Here is a 9,211-nt window from a genome sequence, read left to right as displayed (position 1 = left end):
TGGACATCACAAGAGGCATAACTCAGGGCTGGGGGGATTGTTCTGGCTTAGATCGGAGAGTCATCAGGCATACAGGCAAAGGTGACCTCTGAAAGAGAAGGAGGACTGTTAGGTTCTGAATGGAACAGAAGGAGGTCAGGGAGTTGTAACAGCATGTGCAAACGCCAGGACTGTGAAGGAAAGGGCTGGGTGCACTGGGGGCAGAGGTGCTGGGAAGTATGACTGAGGAGGAAGAGTCCCTGTTTTTAGTTTCTGAGTTCTTACCAGGGTCTTTTCTTAGATTAACCCATATAATCTTCACAAAATTCCTAGAAAATCATTACGATTTGTATCCCCATTTTACAGATGAGATGACTAAGGCTTGAGAAGTTAAGCAGATTTCCCAGGTCACACAGCTGGCTCGTGGTGGAGCTGGGCTTTCTCTCCTGGATACTGCAATGCAGGTGATTAACCACTAGTCCCATGCAGGGATGGTGCAGAGCCTGAGGGAGCACATGCAATGGTTTCCACGTGCATTTGTTAGAGGTCACTCTGGCTGCTGAGTAAATAATGGATGAGAGGCCGGGTGCAGTGGCTCATGCCTGTAATCCCAACATTTTGGGAGGCTGAGGTGGGTGGATCACTAGAGGTCAGGAGTTCAAGACCAGCCTGGCCAACATGGTGAAACCCTGTCTCTACTAAAAATACATGGTGGCGCACACCTGTAATCCCAGCTACTCGGGAGGCTGAGGCAGGAGAATCGCTTGAACCCGGGAAGCAGAGGCGGCAATGAGCCGAGATCACGCCATTGCACTCCAGCCTGGGTGACAAGAGCGAAACGCCGTCTTAAAATAATGATGATGATGATGATAACAATAATAATAATAATGATGATGGATAATGATAATAACGGATAAGAGAGGGGTAAACGGGGCCAGTCGGGAAGTTTTGCGAGCCAAGCGGGAGATCACTGGGGGTGAGAACATGAGGGCTGTGACGGGGAGGAGGGAAGTGGGTGTGATGGGCATACACCCGGCGGTAGACCCAGCGTTGGAGAGGCATCCAGATGCCTTTCAATGCTCTGCGTGGAGCCCGTAGGTGAAGGACAGTGACGGCAGAGATCAGGGAACGGAGGCTGTGGAGGGAAGACAAGGTGCTCCGGTTTGAACTTGACGAGTCTGAGATGCTTGAGGAATGTCCACGTGGAAATGCTACCCTCTCTGTAGGTATGTGACAGCCACAAAAAGTGTGGACCCAGGGAACATCAGCACAGATTTAGGAGTGACTGAGACCACAGGAGAAAATGTAGAGGCAGAAGAGGACACATGCAGGACTGACACCAGGCAGTGAGCAGAGCTGCCCGGCAAAGTACCTATGGCCAGAAAAAGAGTGGCTTAGGGACATGACCAGGGACTAGCAGCATGGAGACTTTGCAGCAGCCTGACTCGTGGTGAGAGGCAGCTGACCCTGGTCAGCACCGTGCGAGGTGATCTGACGGGCTCCTCCAGAACCTGCACCCGTTGGTCCATCTGCCTTTCTCTGACCCAGCAAATTCTCAAAGGGCCTGACAGTGCCTTGCCGTGCGGGGCAACCCCTTCCAGCCAGTGGGCTTTGGCCTGTTTTCTTCTCACTATATGCACCAATATTACCCCATTTTATGGTTGAGCAAATCGGGGCACTAAGAGTCAAATAACTTGCCCTCTGTCCTGTGCTGGTGGCCAGCTGGGAGTTGGCCTCAGCTCTCACTGTTCCTACCCAGCACTCTCATGCATGTTAGAACAACACCTTGGACTCCATGCATGTGAACTGTCCTTGGAAAGTCCTAGAACTCCTCTAGTGTTCAGCAATTCTGTTTTCCCTTTTGCTCTGACTCTCTTGTGGGGAATCCTTTACTAATTGCCTGTCTACCTTTCTCCATCCGTCTCTGGGTTTACAGGGGTGCCACACACACACACACACACACACACACACACACGCATATACCATACACACACATCCACACACAAACACACATCCACACACACATATACTGCACACACACATCCACACACAAACACACATACACACACATACACATACCCATGCACTCAGTCATATTCACAGATACAAACACCCACACACACATATTCACACACATACACTCACACAGTCACATTCACACATATGCACTCACAGGCACTTCACACATATACACTCACACACATTCAGACACACACACACATTCACAAACATACACCCACACATTTACAGTCACATATACACCCACACACTCACATTCACACACATATGCCCACACACTCACATTCACACACATTCACACACACTCATACACGTTCACACACATACACACACACCTACACATTTACAGTCACACATACACTCACACACTCACATTCACACATACACACACTCACATTCACACACATACACCCACACAGATTCAACACACGCATATGCATTCACACACACCCCCACACATTTACAGTCACATATTCACACACTCACATTCACACATACACACACTCACATTCACACACATACATCCACACAGATTCACACACATATACTCACAACACTCACATTCACACACACATATACTCACATTCACACACACACATCAAACACATATACCTGTGCTCACACACATGCACTTAACCCCCACACACCACCCATACATACACAGATACTTTGCGTGTGTAGCTTACGTATACTTTTTATTAATTATGTTTAGTTACAAATCTCAGAACCCATTTTGTGAGGAGAAAAATACACATTCTCGTATCGCCCTTGCCATAAGTGTTGCCTTATACAGTAACTGGGTCTTGAGAGTTGAGGGAATTCTTCATACACCCTAATTGATGTGCTGAAGCTCTGCTCTGGTTTGAGAATGTGCTCTGAATAAATTGATGAACTTTGCTTTCTTCACAAAAGACACTTGATTGGAGGTTGCCGTCTAATTATTCTGAAAATACCATGGGCTACAAACTTTAGATGACGCTTTTCTGCCCAGATGACTAAGGTTTTTCAACCCTGTCATATCTCCCAGAATAGAAGGAAGAATTTTCTCTTATTTAAAGAACTATAGCCAATAAAAATAAGTTGATTAATTTAATATAATCCATATTTAAATTGAGCTGGATGATAATTCTTAGTGTTGCAGTGTAACAGTGTAACTGAAGGGCGTAGATCGTTGTTTAGAAGAGAATTTTATATTACACAGATAAAATAATTTACTGGTGATTTTAAACAGTCATAAAAGGAGATATGAAAAGTGTTTTTTATTGCTTTTTTAAAAACCACACATTCATGCAATGTGTATGTATGTGTGCACATGTGTAAAATTCTGGTAGAATAAAACACATATATAAAAATGTCTTTAACAAAATGATAATCCCACCCTATGGAGATCTCTTGTGCAGCATGGTGCCTATAATTAATAATAATGTATTGTACACTTGAAATTTACTGAGAGCAGATCTTAAGTATTCTCATCTCTCTTTCTGTCTCTCTCTCTCTGTCTCACACACACACACACGGAAACTCTGTAAGGTGATAGGTTAATTAGCTTAATTGCAGTAATCATTTCAAAATGTATCAAACCATCACATTGCACACCTTAAATATACACAACTTTTGTCAATTATACATCAATAAAGCTTGAGAAAATGATAATCATACCCCAGGTGACTTTTTTTTTTAACATCACCATTTGCATATGGGATTAGTCCAAGTACATAAATTTATTTGATTTGAGTCTTACTTTCACCAAATTAGCTTGATTTAGTGTGAAAACTGACCAATTTTACTGGTAGTTTGGAAGCTGGTAAAAATTACAGCTTTTAGTTTGAGTGTGTGAAAGAAACTTTTGTTTTTCAATATGCCAAATATATTTATTTTTAACTCAGGAAAAAAACATTTTTCTTAAGCTTAAGCATGATGTATACTTAAGCAGAATTTGATAACCTACTTGGATTCCAACAATGGTTTTAAACCTGAGATTGGTCTCCCCTCATTCTTAGTCAAAAGTGTCTATGACGTATAATATCTTTATTTTTTAATTGCATTTTCCTGGTTGCAAGAAGAACAGGAGAAACCAGGAGGTGATCTGCATGCCTCACCAGCCTGCAGTCCCAATTAGGATAAGTGATTGCTCTTGCCTGGTCCTGAGTTCCAGCTGGCATGACTGAAGGGCGTTGCTGACTCCATCTTAGGCTTAAGGCACATTGGAGTTTGTGCTTGATGGTTGAAAATGTGCTTTTAACATCAAGTAACATTTTCATTTTCAAAAATAAAAATTGTCCTCTTTCCTAGCTGCTCAATTTGCTTTGTAAAGCTAGGGAAACATAAATGGGCATCATGACCTGAGCTTTACAATGTTAGGAACATTTTAACATTATTTGTGGCTTGTCTAGGAGACTTTCTTTTAAAGAGAAAAGAATGCGACTGATTAATGAACAAAAATAGCTTATGCTTCACACAGGTGACTGTTCTAGAATGTTGTGTTTCTTTCTAAACCCATGCCTGGGGGAGATGGTTCCAAGATAGTCATGAAAATGGAGAACTGGATTCTATACCCCTATATTTCTACAGTCTTCTAGATATTTCTAGAACCTCTTGTTAAGCCTCCATAATATCCTCAATTCTGTTTCCTGATGCTTTTCACTACACACATTGCCCAGGTCTGCTCATCTGCCTTGGAGCTCACTGGGTGACAGAGGGGATTAGAGAAATTGATGTTTTTGAATGCTGGTTGTGCCAAAATAAAGTCAAATGTGTTTTTAGTGCAGTAGTAAAGCTCTACATCTTTTGAGCTGGGTGATTTTGGACAAGTTACTTAACCTCTCTGTACCTGGTTTCCACATTATTAAAATGAAAGGACAATGATAGCTTCTTCATAGAGCCGTCGTGGAATTTAAACAAGATAATACAAATGCTTAGAGCAATGCCTCTGCAAAGCAGAAGTTAGTACGATGAGCTTTTTTCTGTTTGTTTCACTCTTATAGTGCCAAGAAAGATTTTCTGAAGTGGCAACAATTAGCATGAGCCCTGACTCTGGGATCCTCATTTACTGTCCATGGTGCAATGTACTGATACCCAAATCTTGTATGCAATCAAACACAAGGCAGACAGATGCCAGCGAGGTGCTGGGGGACGGGGAGCCAGCCTGCTCTGCAACCCTCCCACACCTTCATCTCTTCCAAGTCAACACTTGCTAAAGGCATCATCACAACGTCAAGGTTTTTGCACTCACTTATATGAGCCAGGACTCTCAAAGCTGCCTATTTAGAAAGGAGACATACTGAGATATAAAAAGCTTCAGAACATAAAATGTTAACTGCAGGCAAATGCCAAATGCTTGTATTCATAAGAGAATCACATAAAAACAAAAATATGAAAGCTCAGCTTCTGACCATCTTTCCAGGTCTTGGGAACGCACACTGGTGTTATTAGCCAACAACACATTTTTCTGCTAAAGTGACCAACCAACACACCTCTGGGACTGAAAAGCATGCAGTCTATTGGGTTCTGCAATTCAAGTCATTTTATTAATTCAGATTATGAATACTAATCAGCTTTTCAAAAAATGTTGTTTTTCCAAGCAGAGTTTTAAAAAGTGTTAAATCTGGGCTATTATGAGGATGGTGATGAAGCACTCCTTAAAAATCTTTACTTATGCAAAACTATTGACAAAACTGTAAAAGAAAAATTAAACAGAGGATGAGGCTTATGAGGCAGGGGACATAGGGCAGCCAAGCAGGCTGCAGATGGACACAATACCAGCAAGCAAAGAAGAGCCAGCTCACATACTTAACATACTTGGAGCCAGAAAATTGCTGCTGCACCCAGGGCCAGGACCTGGGACCCAGCTTGCTCTCCATTTGGCATTCCTTGGTTTCAGACCTGTGATCTTAAAGCAGTAGCAAAGATTACCATAATTGCTGCTTATCCACTGAGATGAATTTCCTTGTAACAAATGAGATATTATTTAAATTTATTTTAGCTGTTTTGTGGAAATTGCTTTATAACTCCAACGTGTCATTATTGGTTCATATAGCAACACAATTGCTGTGTGTATTCTCCGTAAAGAAACTGTGAAGGAAATGGGTATGTGTGTCATGGGCCATTAATAATAAATGAGGCAAAAGCAATTTGCTTTGCACATTTGCACATAACCATTTATATGCCCTTGCAGCAGGTGTGTGTGTGTGTGTGTGTGTGTGTCCTCTTGTAATTGTGCTTTTATACCAGAGATTTCTGCATGTGGCTCCTTTCAAACCTGATCCCCAGTACCTACTCCAGCATAATGATGCGGTGGTTTTGGGCAAAACATTTCTTTTCCTCCAGGCCCCAGTTTTCTTATTTGTAAATTCAGAACTAGCTAGATCCTGAGTCCCTTTTGCACCCCTAAGCTTGTGTCATGCAGGCTGTCCTGCCTGCCCACTCAGCTGTGTGAATGCCGGGACTCATTTCCACAGTCACCAGAGGGCCTGCCTACAAGCACAAGGATTTCTTTATCCACATCATAGCTTTAACACATTTTCTCTTAGCCACAGCTTCCTATCCCAAATGGAAATTTCTGTACAAAATTTAAGAAATGATTCCATAACTGAGGTTTTAATAAAACCCCAGGAGAAGTGAAGGTGACTAGAGTCTAGATAATGGGACACAATGATTCGAAGCCATAAATGGCAGTTTTCAGGCAGGACTTTACAGAATTGGATTTGATAATTAACTGGATTGGATTCAGTTAGAGGCTTTGGACCTCAGGTAGGTACCTTATTTTTAAAGTGGTTTCATCTCAGTCCAAGAAGTCTGGGACTCCACTTTCTGAGGTGGTAGCTAGTATCATGTATAAAAATTATGGGCCTGGAATGTGTACATTTTTAGAAAAATGGGTTAACCTCACTTAAAAAAAAAGGAAAAAAAAAAAAAAAAAAACAGCTTAGAATTAAGATGGCCACAATGGGGAAGTTTTAATTTGGATAAATTTATTTGTTTGTGAGGCATATTAGTAAAGGGGGGGATCAAAAACCCCACAAACAGTGGGACATATTCTTACATAGTCATATTCATGGGTATGCAGAGGCCTCTAAAAGACTAAATGAATCAAAATTTGCCTCCTTAAAAGATTCTTTGCAAGAAACAAATGAAAAGCTTAAGCCACAGACTAAAGACATGATAAAACTACTCTAACTGAACTAATCTCAACTGTTCCTTCACTTTATCCATCTCTACCTACATACTTGGAGTCCACTAACCTTTTATTTAAATTACTTTTTTTCACCCTGAAGATGATGGAAAAAAGGGAATTTAGGCAGATGCCTTCTGATCAGTCAGGCCTGTCTGCAGTAACTACTTTCACTGCATGGTCTAAAACAGCTTAGAGCCATTGTGAAGGACTTTCCTGACCCAAGGAAAATCCTCAAAAATTTACTGAGGAATTTAGAACCCTCCTAGGAGCTTACTATCTAGGACTTCCTGACATTTACCAATTTGTTCACATGATACTGGGGTTGGTGAAACTTGGAGATGGATGGCAGCAGGAGAATGGGATAGACCTGAAGAGGATATTAAACACCCCTCCAAAAGTTCCTCAGGGGAAGGATCAAAAGCAGCTAGAAAAATTGCTGAAAACCTCTTAAATTCAATTTCTAACATTTTTCCACAAAAAAATTGATTGGTCCATCATCCAATCTTGTGAACAAAAAAAGGATGAACTTGTTTCAGATTACAGAACTTGCTTAGGATCATTGTTTGTGAAACATTCTGGGCTCAAAGTACAGCAAGGAGTATTTCCTGTAGGGACTGAAATGGCATTAAGTGCTCTGTTTATAAATGCACTTGGTCCTGAACTTAGCTGTTTAATTAAAAAACATAAGCTGGGATGAGAAGCTACAGATATGACTGCATTGGTGGCCTTGGCTGAACATTTTGAGAGGACTCAACAGCAAGAAAGAACTCAAAAGGCTAACATGCTTATGACCCTTCAATTATGACATAGCAGTTACGAAGGGACCAAAGGGACCTTCTCATTTTCATTTTAAATCACAACCAAGAGGTCCTAGAACAAGAGTTCTTTATCCCAAGATGTCTGCCTTTATTGCAAACAGTCAGACACTGGAAAAGGGATGTCCACTTTTATATCAGTCCACAAATAAGCCTCCCTATAGGCCAAACTGTTTAACCACAGAGGAAGCCCAAGGTACCTTAGTCCTTCTGATAATAATCAACACTGACAAGGCTCTGAGGGATTCTCCAGTAAATTGCTCCCTGTAATACCTTTGAATGAACATGTAGAAACAGGTTAAAATAAATGGGGAGTCATGTACAGTCCTAGTGGATACCGGAGCTACTCTATCTACCATAAACCCCACTTTAGTAGGCCAACAAATCCCACAGAGTAGAAAGATCATTTCTGTGGTGGGGGTTTCAAATCAAGCTCAAAAGGTTCTCGTATCTGAACCCATCCAATTAACTTAGAGGTTCTTTTCAGAAAAACACACTTTTACTATGTGATACTGCTCCAGGGAACTTGTTAGGGTGATGTTTACTTTCAAAGCTAAAAGGGCACACAAAATTTTTTCTCAGAGAGAGAGCTAATCTTAGCATTTCTTGATTCTCCTGAACCAGAATTGTTATGCTGTCTACAGGCAGAAGTTAATAAGATAAAAACTCAGGCCTGTAATACCCCGATGCTTATGAGCCTCTTCCCCAACTAATAAAGAAAGAATTAAAAGTATGGAACCAATAAAAGTCCAAATAGATTATTCTAATCCTTTGCCTAAATTATTCCAGTATCTACTAAAACCTGAAGCAACTCAAGAGCTCTCACCAATTGTAGAAGATTTAATTAAACAAGGACTCAATCTCATGCACTAGCCCTTGTACCACTCCAATCTTACCAGTTAAAAAACCAAATAAGTGAGGTTGGAGATTTGTTCAAGATGTACAGGCAACTAACAGAATTGTAATACCAAGATTTCCTGTAGTCTCAAATCCTAATACTTTATTATCTAATGTACCCACTTATTCCAAGTGGTTCACAGTAATAGATCTCTGCTCAGCCTTCTTTAGCATTCCAGTTCATAAAGGGAGTCAATACCGGTTTGCCTTTACTTGGAAAAATCAGCGGTATACCTGGACTGTAATGCCACAGGAGTTTATGGAAGCCTCTTCATATTTTTCTCAGGCATTGCATCAGGACTTAATAACACACCAGTTTCCTCAAAAT

General features: G+C 41.1%; 1 protein-coding gene across 1 annotated transcript in view; it reads left to right on the top strand.

Annotated features, from left to right (window-relative positions):
* Positions 1-323: 323 nt before the first annotated feature.
* The window catches only part of DIRAS2 (DIRAS family GTPase 2), a 78,431-nt gene continuing 69,543 nt past the window's right edge, over positions 324-9,211 (top strand). Inside the window, exon 1 of the mRNA XM_077965154.1 lies at positions 324-443. The gene's annotated coding sequence lies outside the window, so the exon portion shown is untranslated. The remainder of the gene's footprint in view (positions 444-9,211) is intronic.

This window comes from Macaca mulatta, chromosome 15, assembly GCF_049350105.2.
Source record: "Macaca mulatta isolate MMU2019108-1 chromosome 15, T2T-MMU8v2.0, whole genome shotgun sequence".
In the NCBI taxonomy this organism is placed as follows: domain Eukaryota; kingdom Metazoa; phylum Chordata; class Mammalia; order Primates; family Cercopithecidae; genus Macaca; species Macaca mulatta.
Note: the sequence above shows the minus strand (reverse complement) of the source record. Positions and strands in the feature narration are given on the sequence as shown.